The following is a 19,333-nucleotide window of genomic DNA, read 5'->3' as shown; positions in this document are numbered from 1 at the left end:
TCGGTGTTGCATGAACGACTCATCAATAGCAAAAAGGGATAACAAGTGTTCCCAACAGACCAGACAAGTAGATACTGGTTCTGCAACAGAAAGGTTGCCCCTAAACCCGTTCAATCAATGTGAAAGCTTCATCGTGCAAACAAGGCCTATCTCAAAAGAGGTGGTGTGAATGTTGTTAATAGATTTAGTATAACACAGTAATCACAGTTTTATTTTTTATCTAAAAAGAATGACACATGTATACCTTCGGCCGTGGGTGGAAATGGTTGGATTAATGCATAGTAATGAAAATTACTATACGTTATAAAAAACATAGAAATTTACTGAAAAAAAACGATGGTTACATGGATGTTATAGTTAGGAAATAGAAGTTAAAAAAAGGACATTAATTTTAAAAACCAAAGATTACAGGGACGTTATAGTTAGGCTCACATTTTAAACATACAACACCATAGAAATTCACCAGTTATAGTTAAGGGTATCTCAAGTAACTGGTGCCATAAGGTAACTATAACTTGCGCCCTTGCCATGCACTGCTAATGACCCCATAAATTACGACACCCATGACATCTTTGATAACATCATTGATGATATCAATGTAATATTTGCAGTAAAGCTTTTGATGAAAAATTGTGCACTGCAAGAGCGCAAGTTATTGTTACCTCAGGGCACCTAAGGTTTTTTAAGTGAATTTCTATGTTTTTTTAAGTTCTATTTCCTAACTGTAACATCCCTGTAACCTTTGTTTTTTTCAGTGGATATGTGTGTGTGTGTGTGTGTGTGTGTGTGTGCCTGCATGCGTGCGTGTTTGTGTGTGTGTGTTATAGTCCAGTTATGGTTGCAAATTAAAAAAAAAAAACTACTGAAGTGCAGTTAGGACTACAACTGATAACTAGCAAACAAGCCATGCAAACCATAATTCAAACACCAAATGCAATGCTCATGGCTTTATCCTTAATGAAACAAATGGAATCACAAATGTGGCAAATCGTCTTGCAGATTACCATTACCAGCTTGTCACAGACAATTGTAAATGTATGTACATTAATTAGTTTGATTATGTGATGTGCCTTAACCCCTTTCCCGCCAAGGACGTAATAGTTACGTCCGTGGCTGCGGCGCTGAGGCGCTGAGGACGTAATAGTTACGTTCTGGGACCAGCCCTCAGAGAAAGCGCTAGCACTCCCCCCGATGGCCGCCGCCCCCCCCAGGTCAGGGTTGGAAGGGGAATCGCTTTCCCTTCTACCCCTCTCCATAACCCCCCCGCAATGATGTCACCACTCAATCGCGCTCTGACATCATCAGAGGGTGCCAGATGTGCAGGAAGCCATTTGCTTCAAGCGCTTCTTCGACAAAGGAGGTAGGTTTTTCCTGAATGCAGGGGGGATTAGTAAAAAAGAGGCTTTGGGGGAAAGGAAAGGGTTTTCCTTTCACTCGATGTCTCTTTCAGAATTCCTGCTGCCCGATCGCGATGTGATCGGGCAGCAGGAATGCCCACTAGACACCAGGTAATGTGTGTGGGGTAGTGTCCCCTTGGGCAAGGATTGATTCCCTTGGGGGGCCAATATATTTAACGCCATTTTTGCCCTCCTTGGAAGCAGATCGGCCTTTTATTTTTAGGCCCATCTGCCCCCAAGGGGGGCAGAATCCACTTAACACCAGGGATCATGAGTGTGTGCGCTTTGTGTGGGGGGGTGGCCCCTTGGGCAAGGGTCGCCCCCGCCAAAGGGGGCTATGTATTCTATGCCATTTCTGCCCCCCTTGGGGGCAGATTGGACTATTTTATTGGCCCATCAGCCCCGGGGGGGGCAGAAGCCATAAAGACACCAGGGATTTTTTTCTTCTTTCCTTTGTTTTTTTGTGTTGGGGCACCTCCTTTGGCAAGGGTCGCCCCCTCCAAAGGGGACAAAGCACTGTTGGGTAGTTCTGCCCACTTGGGGGCAGATCGGCCTATTTTTTTTAGGCCCATCTGCCCCCAAGGGGGGCAGAATCCACTTAGCGCCAGGGATCATGTGTGTGTGTGCTTTATGTGGGGGGGTGGTCCCTTGGGCAATGGCCGCACCCTAAAGGGGGCAATATATTCTATGCCATTTCTGCCCGTCTTGGGGGCAGATTGGCCTATTTTCCTTTAGGCCCATCTACCGCCAAGGGGGCAGAGAACACTAAACACAAGGGAAAATATATAAATGTTTGGTGGCAGGGTGTATGTCAACTGGCAAAGTATTTGCATTTGTGAATATAACTGTTTATTTCTCCTTTTTGTTCTAGTTCAAAGCTTCTGCTTCCTTTGCTGTGGCTTGTTGCGGTTTTGGCAGTGACTGTCCTGCAGTTTGCGTAGTTGCATGTTTTAGGTAAGTAAATTAATGTTCTCCAAAGGAGTATTTTTACCATGCATGAATGACTTGTTTGTAGGTGGTGTACTAAATGCAGGATTGTGTGTGAAGTTGTCCTTAGATTTAAGCACAATGATATTTGTGTTGTCTTATGTCTAATTTTCTTTTTTTTTCTTTTAGTGAGATATCATTGGTGATTGCTGTGGCTGTGCAGAGTAGTTGCTGGTGAGTCAAGCTTTTTCAGGCAAGTGAGCGGTATAGTTTTTGATTTTATAACTCTAATTGATAAAGCTACAGTTTGTTTATTACTTATCTTTCAATGTGCTGGTTGTTGGTGGTGCATTTGTCCAGTTACTTTTTGTAGGAAGCATCATGGCTAGCCGTAGGAAGACCGCTCAGCAGGTTGTTGGTGTGCTTTTTGAGTCGTCTTCTGACCATGATTATGAGACTGACTCTGCATCTGAGGCTGGGGAGGAAGTGCAAGATTCTGGAAGTTAATTTTTTGTCAGAGAGGAATCATTTGATGATGAAGCCACTCTCAGTGCTGATGGAGTGCCTGTTTTAGAGGAGAACACTGATGTGCCAATGGTGCAGCAGCCAGCAGCTGAAAGGCTTCCCATTGGAAGACCTGACTGGTGGGTTGCACCAAACATGGAGCAGCCACAGTTGCCTGCCTTTACTGGTTTCCCAGGGTGTAGAGTAAATATTGAAACCTTTTTGCCTGTCAACCTCTTTGAGTTGTTTATGGACAATGTATTTTTGGAAGAGATTGTTGAGCAGAGTAATTTGTATGCAGAGCAGTATTTGAGGGACAATGCTGCCAGACTTAGGACACACTCTAGATCTAGCTGGTGGATTCCCACACATCTGGAAGAGTTGAAAAAGTTCTTGGGTTTAACTTTCTTGATGGGGCTGGTAAGGAAGCCATCACTGTCTTCATATTGGTCTACTAGTCCCTTGATGGCAACTGCTATATGTCCTGCAATCATAAGTCGTAACCAGTATGAGCTTCTTCTTCGGCTGTTGCATTTTGTAGATAATGCTTTAGCCTTGCCATGAGATCACCCTGATTCTGACCGTCTTTTTAAGATTAGACGTGTCCTTAATCATTTGGTAGACCGGTTTTCAGAGATCTATGTTCCAGGCAAAGAAATATCTGTAGATGAGTCTTTGGTCCTGTTCAAGGGTCGTTTGGTTTTTAGGCAGTCCATTCCTAGCAAGAGGGCATGGTGTGGAATTAAAATGTATATGCTGTCTGAAAGTAATATAGGATATGTGTATAATTTCTGGGTCTACACTGGTAGAGATTCCAGTATTGACCCCCCTGGTTGTCTGCCCACTTTTGGAGTTAGTGAGAAAATTGTGTGGGAACTTGTTAGACAACAGTTTAACAAAGGTCACCATTTAGAGATAGCTAACTTCTACACTGGAGTTCAGTTATTCAAGGATTTGTTCTGAGTGGACACTGTTGCTTGTGGCATAATCCGCTCTAATCAGAAAGGCTATCCAAGAGTTCTTGTCTTTAAAAAACTTGAGAAGGGACAATGCAGTGCCTTGCAGAATAAAGAGCTGCTAGCTCTGAAATTTGTAGACAGGAGGGGTGTGTACATGCTAACTACCATCCATGATGAGAGTACTTCACCTGTGGCTGTTTAGGGTCAAGTTGCTGAAGTGCTCAAACCTGTGTGCATTTTAGACTACAATAAGCACATGGGTGGTGTTGATAGAGTAGATCAGAGGTTGGAACCTTACACTGCTGCTCGTAAGGCTTATGTTTGGTATAAGAAATTAGTGGTTCACCTATTCCACTTGGCAACTTTTAATGCTTTTGTTGTGTTTAAGGATAGTTCTCCAGAGTCAAGGATGACATTTGTGAAATTTCAAGAGTCTATCATAGCGAGCCTTGTTGTGCTTGAACAGGCAAGAGTTCCTAGAGAAGCAGTGGTGGAGGATGTGGCTAGATTGAAAGATCCTCACTATGCTGAGCACATTCCTCCCACGGCCAAAAAAGACTTTCCTGCTAAGGGATATAGGCCCTCATTACGACCCTGGCGGTTTGTAACCGCCAGGGCCGCGGCACGCGGGAGCACCGCCGAAAGGCCGGCGGTGCCCCGCGGGGCATTCTGACCGCGGCGGCTTAGCCGCGGTCAGAGAAGGGAAACCGGCGGTCTCCCGCCGGTTTCCCGATGCCCCCAAGGAATCCTCCAAGCCGGCGCAGCTTGCTGCGCCGGCTTGGGGATTCCGACTCCCCCTCCCGCCATCCAGTTCCTGGCGGTTCTCCCGCCGGGAACCGGATGGCGGGAGGGGGAGTCGCGGGGCCCCCGTAAGAGGGCCCCAAAATGTATTTCACTGTCTGCCTTGCAGACAGTGAAATACGCGACGGGTGCAGTAGCACCCGTCGCACCTTCCCACTCCGCCGGCTCGATTACGAGCCGGCATCCTCGTGGGAAGGGAGTTTTTCCCTGGGCTGGCAGGCGGTCTTTTGGAGACCGCCCGCCAGCCCAGGGAAAAACTCATAATACCCTCCGCGGTCTTCTGACCGCGGAGCGGTATTATGGAGGGCGGCATCCTGGCGGGCGGCCTACGCCGCCCGCCAGGGTCGTAATGAGGGCCATAGAGTCTGTGCTCGAAGAGGTACCAGGAAAGACACTAGGATGTACTGCCCTGATTGTCCTTCAAAGCCTGGGCTGTGTGTGGGTGGCCATTTCAGAAGCTACCACACACAGAAGAATTATGGGGAAATACCGTGAGCATAAACTGCTGTTTTATATTTTCATATGTTCAGTTTCACGTTTGGCATTAATGTCATGTGTTCAGTTTGAGCTTTTGTGTTTGTAGTTTTGTACCTATTTATAATTAGTGGTTTCTTTGTTGTTTAAAAACAAAGAAAAGTGATGACGGTGTGCATGTACTGGCGCTTGGCTAGCAGTGTGTGTGGGGTGGCAATTGGCTGGTGGTGTGTGTGGGGTGGCACTTGGCTGGCGGTGTGTGTGGGGTGGCGCTTGGATGGCGGTGTGCATGCAGTGGAGCCTGGCTGGCGATGCCAGCCAAACGCCAGTCCACACACTCCCATCAGCTGGTGTGATTGCTGTATCAGGCATGTGGGCGTATGAACGTGATGGGCCATTGAATGGCACTGTCTGTTGATGCAAGTGTTGTAATGTGCTGGGCCCGCGGCTGGCGGTGCGAATGGTCTTGTGCATTTCATGTATGAAAGGTGTGTGAATGGACTGTAAAGAGGGTGATGCCTTGACGCGGCTTTACAGCTCACGAGCTGTGAGTCATTGGTTTGGTTTTTTGGCCTTTCAGTTATTTACAGTGCATTTCACTTTTGTGAAATCTCTTGATAATAAAATTTGATCTACTGAACCATCACTCATCCTTGTGCCAAATCCAACTAGTATGTGTGGTAAAAATGACAAAACCTGCTCCGCTGTAATTAGGTGTCGCAGCACACCCGTGACACGCTAGGTGTCTCGGGTGGGACCCCGATGATGAAGCATGCCATCAACTTGGTTGGTGTGTGAGGGGTCTTTTTAACATAACCTAAGTGTGTTTCTTTTCAAAATTTAAGTGTTTGGAACATTCACAGAAGTACGTGGACACATCAAAATGATCTATGACAAAAATACCTAGGTTTGGGGGGGCACCTTTGTTTTTGGTCCCGGGTGCGGCCTTCATCTAGGGAAAACTACCAAACCAAGACATTTTGTTAAACAAGACACCCCAAGAAGTCCAAGGAGGTGTGGATTGTGTTTATACCCCAACATTTTCTTACCCATTTTACTCTGAAAACCTCAAAATTGGCTTAAAAAAAGCATATTTTCCTCACTTTTCTTTGTAGGATCACTGCTCCGTCACAAATTTCCTACCACCCAGCATTCCCCTCAAAAGCAGAGTCAGCCTAGAGATGTATAAAATAAAAATATGTGCTTATCAACTCGCTGTGCTAGCCCCTCAATCTCTACAGGTGTTTTGCCTTTTTCTGTAGCAGGCACCTGGGCCACCCACACAAGTGAGGTTTACCATTTTTATCGGGAGACTTGGGGGAACGCTGGGTGGAAGGAAATTTGTGGCTCATCTCCGATTCCAGAACTTTTTGTCACCGAAATGAGAGGAAAAAGTGTTTTTGTTGCCAAATTTGGAGGTTTGCACAGGATTCTGGGTAACAGAACCTGGTGAGAGCCCCGCAAGTCACCCCACCTTGGGCGAGCCCCATCTTGGATCCCCCTAGGTGTCTGGTGTTCATAAATGTGCAGGTTTGGTAGGTTTCCTTAGGTGCCGGCTGAGCTAGATGACAAATTCCATAGCTAGGCACTTTGCAAAAAACAGCCCTGTTTTCTTTGGGAAAATGTGATGTGTCCGCATTGTGTTTTGGGGCATTTCCTGTCGTGGGCACTAGGCCTACCCACACAAGTGAGTTACCATCTTTATCCGGAGACTTGGGGGAACGCTGGGTTGAAAGAAATTTGGGGCTCCTCTCAGATTCCAGATTTCCTGTCACCGAAATTTGAGGAAAAAGTGTTTTTTGCCAAATGTTGAGGTTTGCACAGGATTCTGGGCAACAGAACCTGGTGGGAGCCCCCCAAGTCACCCCACTCTGGATTCCCCTAGATGTCTAGTTTTTAAAAATGCACAGGTGTGGTAGGTTTCCCTAGATACCGGCTGAGCTAGAGGCCAAAATCTACAGTAAGGGACTTTGCAAAAAACACGTCAGATTTCAATGTAAAAATGTGATGTGTCCATGTTGCATTTCCTGACGCGAGCATTAGGCCTACCCATGCAAGTGAGGTACCATTTTTATCGGGAGAATTGGGGGAACACAGATTAGCAAAACAAGTGTTATTGCCTCTTGTCTTTCTCTATATTTTTTCCTTCCAAATGTAAGACAAGGTGTAAAAAAGATGCCTGTTTAAGAAATGCTCTGTAATTCACATGGTAGTATAGGCACCCCAGAATTCACAGATGTGCAAATAACACTGCTTCTCAACACCTTGTCTTGTGCCCATTTTGGAAATACAAAGGTTTTCTTGACACCTATTTTTCACTCTTTATATTTCTGCAAATTAATGGCTGTATACCCGGTAGAGAATTAAAACCCATTGCAAAGTGCAGCTCATTTATTGGCTCTGGGTACCTAGGGTTCTTGATGAACCTACAAGCCCTATGTAGCCCACCAGAAGAGTCTAGCAGACATAATGGTATATTGCTTTAAAAAATCTGACATCGCAGGAAAAAGTTACAGAGTAAAACGTCAAGAAAAATGGCGCTTTTTTTCACCTCAATTTAAATATTTTTTTATTCCAGCTGTTATTTTCTGTAAGAAAACCTTGTAGGATCTATTCAATGTACCCCTTGCTGAATTCAGAATTTTCTCTACTTTTCAAAAATGTTTAGCTTTCTGTGATCCAGCATCGGTTTCACACCCATTTCTGTCCCTAACGGAAAGGCGGCTGAAAGCACAAAATAATTGTAAAAATGGGGTATGTCCAAGTAAAATGCCAAAAATGTGTTGAAAAATTGGGTTTTCTGATTCAAGTCTGCCTGTTCCTGAAAGCTGGGAAGATGGTGATTTTAGCACCACAAACCCTTTGTTGATGCCATTTTCAGGGAAAAATACACAAGCTGCATTCTGCAGCCCTTTTTCCAATTTTGTTTTAAAAAACGAAATTTTTGCTGTATTTTGGCTAATTTCTTGGTCTCCTTCAGAGGAACCCACAAAGTCTGGGTACCTCTGGAATCCCTAGGATGTTGGAAAAATAGGACGCAAATTTGGCGTCGGTAGCTTATGTGAACAACAAGTTATGAGGGCCTAAGCGCGAACTGCCCCAAATAGCCAAAAATAAGCTTGGCACCTGAGGGGGAAAAGGCCTGGCAGCCAAGGGGTTAGTTTCATTTTGATTTTGGGTGTTGTTATTTATTGGTGTAAATACTGTGATGCCATAAGCATTGCCCTGCACCTAGCCCTCCTCTGCCAGCTTGATCTCTGCTGTGAAGGCCTTCGACAGGGCTAGGCAGGTTTTGCCTCCAGACAGGCCCCTCACCTAATCCTCCACTGGTGGCCAACCCCATTTTGCATTGGCCTGCATCTTTATTTTATTTGTAATTATTTTATTCTTGGACTCAAAATTGAATCTCAGATTCAGTATAAGTTTCCCATCCTCATTCTTGCAGACCTGTGAAAGCTTCACTTGTTGGTGCTGGATCCACAGATTCTCCACAGATTTTAAAGTCAATACGGGTTCCTTGAATTCACATGAGTGTTTCACTGGGATTTGAGGATCCTTTGAGGATCTGCAGATCCTATAATAAAATCTTTTTGTTTATTTTAATTACACGGTGGTGGGTATCTTTGCGACTCCCCCAACATGTGCCTGGTAGTCATTGTGTCTGAGTCCCTGAGTCCTGTAATGCTGTGGCAGCCAATCAGTTCCTTTTGGATAATTTGTAGATCCAACTATTTTGAAACTTTTGTGAGCTTTAAACCCTTCTTTAAACACTAATTTTTCAAAATGTACTGAACAAATTTAAACCAAATAAGAAAAACCAGGATCCAAAGATCTACCTTCATGCCAAATTTGGTGCAATTCCGTTGAGCCATTTAATCGTTATGGAAGAGCAAATATCATATTGGAATGAAAATGGGAAAGGGCAATATAAGGATCCTCTTTTTTCTTGGACCCTGCTTGATGGACTTGCACAAAATGTATCATGATGGACCCAAAGTGGATAAACTTCTTTTATGGAATAGTTTTTAGAAATTCATTGGACAGTGCTAAACTTATTAAGAAAATACTGAAGAGATACAGGAATTGATCTGACATATGTCCAGGCATAAGATGTTGGGTAGGGATGGACTGCTGGTGGAATTTTCCCAAACCTACAAGAGACAGATAGGGGGAAGTTAAAGGAAGTCTCTGATGAGATCAAACACAGGGCACACTACCAGATACAAAGAGAGATGCCATAATAATACTGAGGCTTAAACAAGGCAGAGATCCACTAGATCAGTCCATTTACCACCCATTATCAATGGTTAATAGTGATATTAAGATATTTAGCAACGTATTGGCAACTAGGCTTAATAGGATGATCACCACTCTTGTTCACAAACGTCAATGTGTCTTGATGCCTCAGTATGGTGCACCTCTCATTTTATGTAGGTTCAAGTCATGTATTACACAAAGGTACTGCTCAGATGAAGGAAGAATGTCTGCTCATGGAGAGGGTGTCTAACTCCCTGGATTGGAAATACATGATGTTAGTTATGCAGGACATGGGAATTGGAGGAAACCTCGTGGGATTGGCTACTATATATGAACCCGAAAGACGGGGTTAAGAGAGGTGGACTGGTATTTGAGGCACGGGAAATGTGGAGGGGCACAAGACATGGAAGCCCATTGTTGCCACTCTTTTTCTGTATAGCTACTGAACCTTTGGTGATAGGATTATGGAATCCTTGAGGGATGGGAACATTAATGTGGACACCGGAAGAAACTTAGTGCCTGATTTAGAGTTTGGCGGATAGTTTAGGATTTCCTGCCCGCCATATTACGATCTCCATAGGCTACAACAAGATCGTAATATGGCGGACGGACATTCATCACATTTATGACAGAGTATTCCCCTCTGCCAAACTCTAAATCAGGTCCATAGTCTTCGTGTATATAGACAATACCTTAATTTACATCAGATAATCCAGAAATTCAATACCACTCTTGTTTCAGGAGTTGGAAGTTTATTGTTTAGGACAATATTGGGTTTACTGACAAACATAGTGTAGTGTGCAAGTCTACTAAAAATCTCCCCCTTCTCTATTTCAGTCCTTTCGCAATGTCTCACGCGATAAAGATTGTTGAATACAGTATATGTTATGGCACTTTTCTTTATTATTCTTGTTATTAGGTAACCCTCCTTCCAGTACTTGGTAAATGGGCTTAGAAGTCTTCTTCTTATCTCTGATTTTCCAGTCTCTCTTCTGTTTCTCGTTTTTCTTCTCTTTCTTAGTTCTCTTATTCCTCCTTCTGTGAAGTGCTGTCTTTTTTCCCTTGTCTTTCTTTTAATGATCTCTAATTATTTTTCTTTCAGGCACTCCTCAGGATTTCTTGGATGTCACTCAGGAGCGTGAGGAGGAAACACAGGACATAGAAAGAGGAGGTAAGTCTGGGGTTTTTAATCCTCTATTTATATGAAGTAGGGTTTGGGGGGGCGTGAGGAGGGAAGTGAAACAACTGTGCACTCTCTGTGATGTTTGTTTTATTTATTGGTGGTTCCCCCCTCCAGTGAATTGGTGTAAGTGCTCAAAATAGCTAGTTCAGGAATTAGTATTTTAACATGCACGGTTTGCTTCATAGGGAAGTGATTACAGATATTTTCTGTGCCTTTCACCCTTGCTTTTCCCTGTCGCCTCCGTACCGTCGTCTTCTTCTCTCTGCCCGTCCGCGTCCTCTTTTCTACCATACTCCTCTTCAACTCCTCGCGTGTCCTCTTCCGGTATCCTTTCTTTGTTGCGTCGCCACAGCTCGATGCTCTCAGAAGTGCCCCCGGGGTACCTCACCATCGGCCCCAATCGCGTGGGAACTTCAAGGGGTCTTATAACCCCATTACACATAGATATAATGCTGTTCTGACCCACTGGTGGATTGGCAACTATGGAATTTATGGGTAGCCCGGACGTAGGGTTGGATTCGTAAACAGGGGAATTCAGATACTTCAGTATACAGGTGACCTACATAGATGAAGAACATTATAAACACAATATTGCTTGAGTGTTGGAGAGCTTCACAAGATTGGTTAAATTATGGGATACTTTGTCTCTTTCGATTATGGGAGGAATAACAGTTTTTAAGAAATTAGACTGGCATCTAAAATCCTTGGTATGGGCATGAAAGATTAGTTGAGTTTCCTTGATAGTTTGAAATTAGACACTTTAAAGGGAGGTCTTGGACTTGCAGACCTGGAGTTACAAGATGCAATACGTTGGTTGGAAGTTGAGGAGAACCAGGAAGAGCGGTTGCTGCAGGGTAACAGGGGCAATGAGACGCTTATGATCTCATTCGTGAAAGTGGGAGCAGTCTTGACATACTGCCCTACAAAATGAGACAGACAGGAAAGAACTGGGAAATGGCTCCGGCTAGGGTCCTGCAGCAATCCCTTTTTGTCGGCCAGTTGGGAATATGGTCACTGAACGTACCTCAGTATGGAGATGGAGAAGGAGGAAAGGGGGCACAACACAGCAAAGACCTGTTTCGTGAAGGCTTTTTCTTTACATTTGCACAGGCAAATGTATCAGCCACGGAGAGTTGCTGCAATATGCTAAGTGTGCAAATACTGACATTGAGATTTGGACGGGACTTCTTGTGATACCCGATCCATCGTTGACACTACAGATTCTGCAAGCCGTGGGAGTGGAACACAGATTGATATCCCAACTGTCCAAGGCACTGAAGTCAGATAAGAGGTGAACACTCTTTATGGTAAGGTAGCTATGGGAGATACAAGACCCTATTACAGATAAGGATTGGGCAATGGCATGTACACAATTAAAGCTTGTATTGAGTAGTGCGCAATTTAAGCCTACTCATATGCATTACCTTCACCTCACTTACCTGACACCCAAAAAGATTAATAAACTACATCCTGGGAGATTCTCAATCCGTCCTAGATGCAGGAATGAGGGGGCTCCTTTATTCATATCACATGGCATGCAAAGTGATAAGGGATATTGGAGAAAGGTGGTAGGCAGCCTTTGAAAGATCACAAGCTACATATCGGAATTATCACCTTTACAGTGCCTACTCAATATAATGCCCATTGTTAAAAAAGGAAAATGAGACGTCAGATTGTAAGTCTGTGGTTGGCTTTGGCAAGATTCCAGATTGCCATGTAATGGCTATGCAACCAGGGTCCGACAGTGGTGGTACCAGTAGAGATTAGAAAGTGATAAAAGATCTAGCTTCCTGGGCACAAATGCTGGACAGGTTCACTAATCCACAGCAGTATGGCCCCTCATCACAGTAGTCTTTTACTCCATAAGAAGACTTAGATCTTACAACTGTGTGCTTTGGGTAGTGACATAAATTCCTGAATGGAGGGAGAGGGAGAGACACGTGAACAGAAAGAGAGGTTGGATGTGCATGGATGAATGCGAATCCCTGAAAGGACATCAGGGCTCAGGGGTAATGTAGGAAGAATGATATTCTGCTGTTTCTTTTCTGTTATTAAAGATAATAGTCATAAGCTATTTAAAGCAGGAGGTGGCACAGGAATTATCTGTGTTGTTCATTGGTGGTTATGAAACATAAAAGAATAACCTTCCAAAAATAATGTCTTTAGAAGAAGTTACTAAGAAAACAAAACGAGGGAAGAGGCCACATACTAGCACAGTGTAATCGAGTTTGTACGGTTTCACTGTAACGGTATTTGACTAAGAATCCTCTGTTGTATCACCTTTCACATTTTTGCTTAGGTCAATGCATTTAAACCTGGATATCTCATGCCACAAACATGCTATTGTCACTGGCTCCATGCCATAGGTTTAGAGCACTTGAATCTGACGGGTGGCAGATGGGTCGGACCTTCGGTGATATTAGAGAGTGGGCATAATGGAACAAAGAAATCTATCAACCATAACAGATGGCCTCGGGAGACTCGAGATCTGAGTAGTACTAAGCCAGCGAAACACAGGAAGGGGGTGATTGCACTAGTTAGAGTCATCAAGAAGCTCACCTGTACTTTGGTGGTCCTGCACCACCCATCACTTATTAACCATCTAGGTCTGGCCTCCCCAAATAGCATAATTGTATCATCCTTAACAGTATTGACCAGAGGAGAGTTTACCGATCCCTGCTGTTATCTGGAAATGGAGGAAGGTTAACTTGCTAATTGTGGAACTGGGGAGTTTTCGCTATGCCCTGAAGCTGGTTGATACTGGAGCAAACCATACCCTAACTGCCCCTTCCCCCACATAGCACTGGCTTCTTTACCCAAAAAGCTCTGTGGAAGAAGTACAAGCATCTCTTCTCCAGGTTGAGCCTACTCCTGCAGATTTGGAAAGGAGCAGATTTACTCCTACACTAATGAGAATCTCCCTCTCATACATCAAGAGAATGCCAGTGGGTGAGGAGGAATAGGGGAATCCTCGATGCTCCTGCTTCCACAATATCTTCCCAGAGATTTGTACAGAAGGTCGTACCCACTTCATCTGTCTGGCAAAAGATGCCTAACAGGCAGTGTCCGGCAAGTGCTGCGTCTACCACATGCTGACTGACGGCTGTGATTTTTTTACATTTAGGCAATGTTATCAAGGGGTGAAAGCACTCCCAGATCGTTATTGACAGGAGTGGGGTCAGGCAGCCCCTAGGACAGCAGAGGACCCTTGTCCACCTCGGTGAATGAATAATACCCTTAAGTGCTCTCCCCCTTGGATAATATTGCTATTGTAAATCAAACATTTAAACTTTCTGGTAAAATTCACATAATCGTACGCTAGATGGTATGTTTTTCATTGTACCATTTAGGCAAAATGTTCCAAGAAGCAAACCAGGTTGATTTCTTTTCTGGCGATTAGGAGCCCATTTCTGTTCCATCGAAAGGCATTGTGTTGAATGCTTGGTTTTGACAGTCACAAAAACGAGCCTACAGAAACGGTGATAACAGATTTTAGTAACAAGATAAGTCATTTCTTCGTGTTAGTATTCCAATTTTGAGGATTGGTGATTAATTCTAATGTGATTTTTAAATGTGAAAATTGCTGACACTGCTGGCATTTGATGAACCGCCTTCAAGAGAGTATAGATTTGTGCAGCTGTTGGCATTGAGACCTTTTGAATTGCTATTTGAAAATTGTCATTTTCTTTTTACTTCCTTTAGTCTTTAGTTTTTTCTCCCTGCATTAAAACGCATTGTTTTCCAAACTTTCTTCACTATGATTTAAATAAAGGTATATGAGAAAATACATGTAAAATACATATTTATTGTCTCTAGACTTTCCCTGTACACAGTATAAATGATTACATTCAAAATAATTAAACATTTTGAAATTAGTAACAATGGGGAAAGAGTGAAAGAAACACACTTTCAGAGACTGAGAGCACTTGAAATATGTAATACAAACTCCTGGAAAGGGTTATATCTAGACTGGTTTATTTCAGGAACTTGGAGAAACTGATTCAAGTACCATTTTCAGACACATATCCAGATTATTGTACAAGAAAGTGAATGATGCTAAAGGTGTCCTCTTCAGTGGTATTTCGTAGAACGCACGCATATTCTGTGAAATAGGTGAGGGCTCTATTCTTAATTAGAGCTTGGTAATCTTTACAAAGAGCTACGAGGACAAGAGTGTTTAGTGATAAGTGTGTCAATACTGTGGGGAGGCTTGTCTCTAGTACAAGCTATGAATCTTCCAGGTTGATATTGACCAGTTAGGAGCTAATTAAAATACAGCAGAAACATGTTGGTAGTATGCAGCTGTTTGGGTTACAATGATGGGTATTTATTAGATTGACCCCAAAAGGTAAGGACTGTGTCGTCTTGGCCTTAAGTGTGTTACATAACATAGATCTGTGCTAGTGTTCTAAGTTCTGTTTGTAGATGTGTTATATTTGAAACTGGGAAGTTGGCAGTGCACTGCAGAAGAGGCCTCTATGCCCATGGCTTCAATAAATCCCGTAATGGAGACAATGCAGTGAGGGGTATCGATATTATACTCTGTGCTAGGCACATCCTCGAGGCTAAGGGGTAATTTTGATGGTGATTCACGTTTTCATTGGTTTGTGGAAAGATAATAGGATTATTACATTTTTATAGGATGTGCTCTTTGGTACATCTGTCTAGGTTCAGCTTGAGATGTCTCGATAGAGATTCTATGATCTATAGGGATGGTGGGTAAAAAATCAGCCCCGCTCAGCCATTGGTGGAAGTTGGAAACATAGACTAGAGTAATTCGTCTACATTTATCAGTCATTGGTTTATTGTAAAAGTCATTTATGAAGAATGGTGTTCACCGCTATGTGACCATACTGACATTTTATTGGTGCAGAAGTCAGATTAGTAAACATGGGGAAGGTGTGCTATTTTTTTCTTGTGACACCAGCTGGCTGTCACCAGCACAGTACAGGCTGCACAGACAAAAACAATATAAAAATGATTAAATAACTGGCAATACACTACCAACACAGCCAGAATATGCCATTGTCTGACTATTGTGGAACCTTTTATCACATTACACACAAGCTCTAAGATGGTGGCAGAGTAGACTCCTTGCACACTACCTTCCCTCTCCCTCGCCCGCACACAACAGAACCAACGCCCCACCTAAAGAGGCATCATAATTAATTTTACATAGCAGCCGTGTTATCTTTTGCTATACATGGAAACACTTAACTGTAAGAACCTCTCAAAATGCCCTGCAGCTCAACTGCACTGAGATTCTGCCAAAACCGTTTTGGGTGGACATCTTTTGTGAGAAAGGATGCCCTAAAACAGCACAAAAGAACAGGACACATACCCCAGTTACCTGCATTTACATTGTCACATCATGTAATGGAACCTTTGAAGCCTTTGTGAAGTTGCTGTATTAAGCTGTCGTTATGTGTAAGCTTTCTAAAAGATTTCTGTATAAACTGCTTGCATTCAGTAAGAGGTTGTTCTCATGTAAAGCAACCCATTGGATCTTGCTTGTGCTGCATAAAATTATAAATAAAATAAATAAATAAATAAGCATGTTACACAGATGTCTACACCTGCTGAGGTTTACGTAAGCAACGTAGAATAGCCCTTTGGTCTCACCAAGAAAAGCCAACCACAAACGTAGAGACCCTCTCTCACTTCAACCTTTTCTCTTCCCATCTGTCACAGGGGTGGCTCCACCCTGGCCAAGAGCCATGAGATAAAAATTGTTAGTTTAATCTTGTTTTATTTTACATCTGCTGGTTCAGCCAGCAGTGTAGGGCTGGGAGAGGCTGGGTCATGGGAGGTGGGAGGGTCAGAGAGAGCACCTAAGTGCACATGTGTGCTTGGTCGTCTGTCTTAGGCCGGCCAAACACACATGCGCACTTAGGTTTCTCCAGCCCAGCTGTGTTGAACAGCTGAGCTGGAGAAACTGCAAAGACCCCAGGGTTGTGTCTGAGCAGCAATCCAAGTTCTCAGACCAATCCTGACACTGCTTTCATGCTACGTTTAGCATGAAAGATGTGCCAGGATTGCTGGAGAGCCAGCGCTGGTGTCCCAATGAAAGCTGGGAGTCAGGAGACGGCGGTGTCCCAGAAGAAGAGCATACAGAGTCAGGAGATGGCGGGCTGCGGTGACGAGAAAGGCCAGCACCCCATTGACATTTGCGGCAGCCGCCATTCATCTGTCATCATCATCTGTTCCACCCTCACATACTTTTCCTCTACCCTCTGGTAGCTGTTCTTCTTACACACCTCGCACATCCTACTTTCAGAAAACAGCTGAAGAGATGTCAGATATGAGTTCATGAATGTGTTTTTGTTACTTACAAATGACTGGTAATACCTGTTGCTATTAGAGTGACTTTTTCTATTAGATATAGGAGCTGTACTCAGAGCCTGGATAATGGCTATCATCAACATAACCCAGTATTTTACATTTATTTAGGGCATAAAAACAAGCAAAATCATTAGATTATGTGAATATGGAAATGTTTAATAAAACACACCCTCTCTTTCATCTGCCATGCTGTAAACAAAGGTACAGTAATGTTTTTTTGCCACTCTTTCCAACCTCTTTGGTCAAAAAGCATCTACTCTGTTCATCATTCTCTGGTATACTGAGGCTGAGCGATATTGCTTGAAGCCTGAGATTTTCTGGGAAAAGCCTCAGGTAATGAAGCCTGCTATCGAGAGGACTTTTGTCTCAGTCAACTCACACTTAGTAGCGACTTGAGGTACCTCTGTCTGTACAGAGATATTGTGCCTGACTGGTGGGACCTGAAGTAACGGCCTAGGGCAGCAGTCCTTAACCTTTTGCCTGCAGTGGGCCCCCACTGATTCGTTACTGTAATTCAGACACACCCACCCCTGTCCACCATGAGTCCCTTTAGAAGCTAGGAGCCACCAGTCCAAGCAATTTCTATAATTTGAACAACCTCAATTCACAATTTAATTATTTTAATTCTCAGTCAAATTTGGAAACATTTTCAGATATTCAATAGCTTTTTTATTTGTACATATGTTATTCATTTTAATGCATACATTTTAAAACTATTTATTTTTGTAAAACATTTGCAGATTTGCAGACTCCCTGAAGAGGCATTGCAGATTCCTAAAGATCCCCGGACCACCGGTTAAAAAACACTGGCCTAAGGTACTAGCCTGCATCAGGATAGCGATGATGGCAGTTATTAAAATTCCTAGGGCATGCTAATGTAAGGCGACCAGGCATCGCTGGATCTACCAAAACAGCCCTGATTTCGAATGAGCAGGTATACCAGTTTTAAAGAGTTCAGCTCACTTCCACTCTTGCCTGTTTTGCATGAAATCATTTTTCATTTACATATTTTGAACCACTGTAGCAGCCTTATTCTTGCACCTCAACAAATAATCTACCCTGAATACAAGACCCCTTTTCGGCGGCAAGCCCTCAACCCTCGGTTTTTAATAAATTAGAGCCACCAATTTTTGATACTCCGTACAATCTGTGGTATTTTTATGAACTGTGGACAATTACTGTGCTTAAACCCACAGAAGAACCATCAACATATGATGGGCACCAAAATGCTGGATAAACAAGCTGTGGAATCCTTCGTAGTTATATCTAACAGGTGGATTAATTATAATTTCTTTCATCTGCTGTGTTGCCGACTGTTTAAGTAATATGGAGCCTTATTTAGAGTTTGGCGGATGGGGTACTCTGTCAAAACGTGTCAGATGTCCCGGCCGTTGCATCATTACTGCCACAGGTTAAAATGAAGTTATAATATGACACACAAGATATATGTCAGGTTTCTCAATGAGTATCCTGTCGCTAAACTCGAAATAATGCCCAAGTCTTGCTTTTTAAAATTATTTGAACGGAGAAATGCATAAGAGTTACATTGTGTTTTTAAATAAATAACACAATTTGTTGGTATAGTGAAGAAAATAAAATTAGAGGTTGATTGGTTCTGGAGAATTTAACTATGTTTTTAAATAAATATTTCCTTCTAATCATCTAAATGTTTCATAAATTAAACTATCATCTCGGTAAGTGGTTTCAGACTCTGCATTCCTCTATATATATCTAGGTAGCAAGCAACTTTTAGTCTGGGTTCTGTTTTCGATCTGTCCCAGTTTCTCGTCACACTACAAAAGCCACCTTTGGCTGAGGGTTTTTGTGTGTTTTTTGTTTATTTAAATCATGTATTTGGCAGTTGTAGACTATGAAAACAATTATTCGTGGGAGTGGGCACCAAACATGGACAAGCATAACCAAAGTTGATAGGTCTCTCTTGAATTTTCAGACACAAGTCACACCGATTGCCATTGGCAGTGCTTGTTTAAACAGCGAGACCGATTGGCTGTGTGTTCTAGTTGCTTTCCAAGACCCAAGTGTCACTCCTTCAGTTGTTCCATTCTTTGTGCATATGCACTCAGCTGGTTGTACAATCGTAAAATCACATTAATTCTAAGGCTGTATTGTAGAACTTGCTGTTTGTTACTGCACCACATTCTAAAACGTTTTGTTGGAGAGTTTTTTTCATAATGTTCCACGCATACGTAGGAGACTGGTGTTTACTTAGAGCGAGAACAGTAAGCTTAACTGTTAATGTGTGATTTCTAACGGGTTCACGCGCAGGGCATGTTTGTTTATTTCATCAGCAAAGGAAGGATGAATCTCTTGGAAGTTTGCCCAGAGGATACGTGATCAAATCATGTGTTGTGCCAGAGCGTTTCCATATGTGACCCAACTATATGGCAAGTGACATACAGTTATCAGCCATCCTTGTTTAATCATAAAAATCTAAGGGCCGTATTTATACTTTTTGACGCAAAACTGCG

Source organism: Pleurodeles waltl, chromosome 6 (genome assembly GCF_031143425.1).
Source record: "Pleurodeles waltl isolate 20211129_DDA chromosome 6, aPleWal1.hap1.20221129, whole genome shotgun sequence".
NCBI classification, from domain to species: domain Eukaryota; kingdom Metazoa; phylum Chordata; class Amphibia; order Caudata; family Salamandridae; genus Pleurodeles; species Pleurodeles waltl.
This window is presented reverse-complemented; position numbering follows the sequence as displayed.